Below are 4,816 nucleotides of genomic sequence, written 5' to 3' on the forward strand. Positions count from 1 at the left end.
CGCATGCATAATGTCTCAAAGTTTGACAAATCGTCAGCAGGGGATATCAGCATACACTGTAGGTGGCAAGAACTTTGCACTAGGCTTGAGATAACGCTCAACTTCAACCGATGTTTAGGACAGCCCGCCAGCCAATTATCAGCATACCACACAGAAAACGAGTTGCACAGCACAAGCTGTTGCTCCAGCTGCTCTCAATCCCGGCTCACAATTTGAAGAGCCAAGGATTTTTCCAGACTGAGATCTCCTTAGATCTATCTTCTCTTCCAGTGTCGGTGTGTAGTTTTTAACAGGCAGACCCATGGGGCAGTGGTCCTGCAAGCCTCGCAGTTCCTGTCCAGAGAGTGAAGTGGAACACAGACTGGCTGGCGGGTGCTCATGTACATCTGAGGATTGGGGCAAATGTTCTGACCGCTGCTGTGATACCTCCTGCCAGCTGTGTGTGGACGTGTGCTCTGTTCTGTGTTCAAATGACTGCAGCTATACATTCTGTACTCTCTGCCTGCGTCTGGCCCAGACCTGCATTTCAGTCTTTACTGCACAACCAATTGAGACAGCAGAGCCACAGCAACGTGAGTCCACTTTTCAGCATTGGACCACATCGGAGAGTCATTTATTTGTGTCTGCTTATTCTTGATACCGAATGGTATGTGATAAAAGGTGAAATGTTGTGGTAAAAAGACGAGGATTATAAATGGCCTGGGTCGGCCGAGAGGTCCAGGCACCTAGGCTGATAATCCAGCCTGACAGCGTGTCGCGGGTTCGAGTCCCGATCCCGACAACCTTTGCTCCCCCCCCCATCTCTCTCTCTTTCCTGTCAAGCTACTGTTAATCTATCAAAGACAAAAAGCCCAAAAATATCTTTAAAACAAAGAGAGGGTGATTAACTTGCACTAATTGGTCAGCTACCGCATCAGTCCTAGGGAAAATATGGCAGCTAACCAATCAGAACACAGATATACGCATAAAGCCAATTGGCACAAGCAAAAGTGCCACTGACATGCTTGTTGCGTTCCTCAAATATTTCTCATGTCTTTGTGACTGGTTATGTGATAATAAATGATCACAGGGCATTCGTCCTTATGGTGTGAACCAAGTCTCCATCGGTCCTCACTTACAGCTTGGGCCAATCGATACACCAGGTTGGGTGATGTGATAATCTATATAATCTGTTGTAGAAGCCATGATGGGTGCAGCAGGTAGAGAGACCATGCCCAAGGAGTGAAATAATTTAAGGTAAATTAAATAATGACTATGGTACTATTTTTGTTCCACACCAAACACATGTGACACCTTTGAGAGTGAATTCAAATGTGTCTTTCTTCTTCTCAAAGACTAGATAATAATTAAATGAAGATAAAATTACATGAATTGTTTTTTTTTTGGGGGCCCCCAAAATTGATGCATTTCTTTTGAGATTAACTAACTTTAGTGCCAAGTTATCATTCATCCTTGTTGAACGCTGGAACAAATCCAGCCATTTGTATTGTGACTAGACTAATAAATGTTTTTAAGCTTTTGGATCCCACAAATCACATTGTATTCACCATTAACCGTCAAGTTAACTCTGAAGTGTAACATTTGATCCATTAAAGTAAATCAACCCGGATTCAGGATTTTGAAGTGCCCTTTTCAGTTAGTAAGTCTTCTTATCGGCTGTGGGGCTTTTATAGGCTTGCAAAAACTAGGTTTGACTGACAGCTCCTTAACAAAGTTTTGTTGCACCTCAAAGGGCAGGACCATTAAATGTCTAATTATTTTTGTCCCACAGGTTCTCGTGACATCGTAAAATTGCCAACATTTTGTTGTTCCACCCAGATTCAACCTGACTAGAGGTTCAATATCAGCAAAGAGTAACTGAAATATGGAGTATTTAGGGCTTTTAAAGTCATCTTTAAAAGACACCACAGTCGTAAGAGCTACAGCCCAATACACACACTCACTCACTCTCTCTCTCGGGAATCTTACTATGAGCAGGGATCGGTTGCTTGATTTGACAAGAGTTTAGTAATGCATAAGTCTTGACGTAAAAGATTTAAGCAATTACTAGGCTACGTTTGAACTTAGTGCGAGGTGGTGCAACCTCACCCAGGACAGTAGGGGCACATTAGAGAACTATACATTCCTGTACTCCTGGAATAAAAATATGTAGGAATGCATCTTTTTAAAAAGAAAAGGAGGAACTTTCATCTGTGCAGAAAGAAGCAGATATTGCCACTGTGCAGCGCTGTAAAGAAACATGTTTATCTGCAGTGCCTGGTTTTGTTTCCTTATCATAATAGCAGCTTTGGGAATGCAGTGCAGTATTTATGACTTTGGACACAAAAGCTGAGCACAGTTTCGAGGACAGGGTAATTCGGTCAGGGGTGCCCTCCCTCCCTAATATCATAACACTGCTCAGGGTCTTGGTATGATTTCAGGGTTAAATTCCAACCTGTAAGCATGTGTCCTCATTTGGTTGTGTGGAGACACGTAACGTAACCTAGAGGTTATTCTAGGTTATTATTCTTGGTTATTTAATGCTGTGTCTGAGAACAACAAATTTACCCTTAGGCAAATGTACCTTTATACACAAGATAATAAAGGACTAAAGGCTAAATTCAATAGAGAAACCTTGAGATCCTGAAATGTTCAGTCAAGTTGAAAAATGTTGGGTGTTGGCTGATTTATGGTGGGTGGGTGATAGCTGCTCACACCTGGCCTGAGTCAAACCTATTAGGCTCTGGGCTGGATGTGACTGCACACCTGTTGAACACCGAGCTAATCGATGCACATGGGATAAATCAGCCACCCCCCCCCCCCCCCCCCCCACACACACACACACACACACACACACACACACACACACAGGACTAGAGAGCTTCTGTCATGTACTGCTGTCTGTGTGGTGATAGTGATGCTGTTCCCTCATACCGAGCCCTGCTACAGATTGATTGACAGGAGAGAATAACGTACTGTTTCCACAGGGACTGAGAAACAGAACTATGGGCTGTTGTCAGAGTGGAAGCGATGCAGAGGGAGATGAGAAGACCTCAGTCTCCCACTCCGACAGTGGCTGCAAGAGGTGCTGTGTGCAGATCAGGAATTGTCTGATGAGTGCAGAGTGTGGTCGTGCCCTCCACATCGCCAGTGTCTGTTCCATGTGTGGCATGTGCATAGGCATGTGGACATGTAAGTTCCAAGTTCACTGGTTTGGTGAAGCATAACACACAGTCTAGATAAGGCATGTTCAAGATTGCATTATTGCATCATTCTATACCCTTTGGTAATATCAGCATTCTTGGAAAGAAGTGTGATAGCGGTGTGATATGGCATTCTTTGAAATGGACACAGAATGTCTTTACTCTTTGCATGTTATGCGTTTGGTTAAACATATCTAATTCTCAGTAAAACGGATGGTGTCCAATGTGTTGTATTTAGTAGTGGACCTTAAATATGGTGTTTTTTCACATTTCCATTATTTACAGAGCAAGCATTTCCTGCAGTGAGTTTGGACAGGTTCCTGGTCTTTGGGTTACCACTCTGCTCCAAGAACAAAACACTGGACACACCCATATAACAATGGAGGTACTCCACCTAGAGCAGCCCCATTCAGGACCCAGTGACCCAGTGACTGTATGCTGGCTAGAGTTCTCAAATTCTGCCCGAACCTGACCAACTTTTTTTTGTTTTGTTTTACGTCTAAAATGTATGCTATTAAAGTAGGGCTGGGCGTCAGGCTCCATGAAGAAAATATATATTTAATATTTGTTTTTATAATACAAATATTAATTCTGTTCTGTCTGTGTATTTATCTATTATGAAGATGGCGCTGAATGGCGTTTCAGTAAGATGGAGTTCTCAAATTCTACCCAAACCCGACCCGACGTTTTAGGGCCGGATCGGGCCTAAAATGTACACTAATTAGTCAGGCTGGGCTCAGTTAGGGCCGGGCCTTAGTTTGCAGGCCCAGTTAGGGCCGGGCCTTAGTTTGCAGGCCCATTGGCCCCAATTACATGCAGAAATTAATTCGGAATGAATGGATTCATTCCAGTTCTCAGAATAAAAATGCTCATGTAAACGCCTCAATTGGAATAGAATATCCCATTCCGAATGAATTTTCATTCCGGTCTGGAGGGGTGGTATATACCGTTTTAATCGGTATAGATCACCATATAAACACTTTATTCTGAATGCTACTGGGACCCGTTTGGAATACATGTATTATTCTACAAATGTCTGCCCTTAGTAGACTATAGTGCTTTATGCCCATGTCCAAGCAGGGATGGCCATTTGGAGACATTTTATGTGCGCAGAAATGCGCCTTACCCATTAGAAAAATACAAATACACCAGTTTTTTCCCCGTAATAAATACGCTATTTACAAACCCATCGGCGAATTACAGTGCCATTGCCAATTGCAGTGTATGGGTGTATGGATGCTGTGTTTTTTTGTTCTGGGTTGTTTTGGGTGGAGGTCGCGTGTGGTTGCAGGGACTGCGCTTCAAAATATATTTTTATTTTATCAGATAATAGCTGTTAGTGTTTGTCGGTTATTCACTTCTTAAGGGATAACGGTTATGGGTTGACCATCTCTATAGTCCAAAGTTATATTCCGAATGAATGCTTTGGTCATGTAAACAATCCAACTGCATTACTATTGCATTTACAGTACTGTTGCTGTGCAAGCAGCAAAAATCACACCCGTGTGAAGTGAGGGGCGCTAATATATTAAAGTCTAACTCTTGTTGATTAGGTGATGTAATGGTGATGTAAAACAAACGGTGCAAACACAAACATTAAACACCATTAACAATAAAGAGACAATATGAATGAC

General features: G+C 42.7%; 1 long non-coding RNA gene across 1 annotated transcript; it reads left to right on the top strand.

The window, feature by feature from the left end:
* The first annotated feature begins 263 nt into the window (after nt 1-263).
* Nucleotides 264-3,711, top strand: LOC306936541. The gene is made up of 4 exons (XR_013791505.1): nt 264-572; nt 1,179-1,236; nt 2,967-3,171; nt 3,468-3,711. It is a non-coding gene; the product is annotated as an uncharacterized lncRNA (long non-coding RNA).
* The last annotated feature ends 1,105 nt before the right edge of the window (nt 3,712-4,816 follow it).

The sequence above is a fragment of the Electrona antarctica genome (genome assembly GCF_951216825.1).
Source record: "Electrona antarctica genome assembly, chromosome: 14".
Taxonomy (NCBI): Eukaryota; Metazoa; Chordata; class Actinopteri; order Myctophiformes; family Myctophidae; genus Electrona; species Electrona antarctica.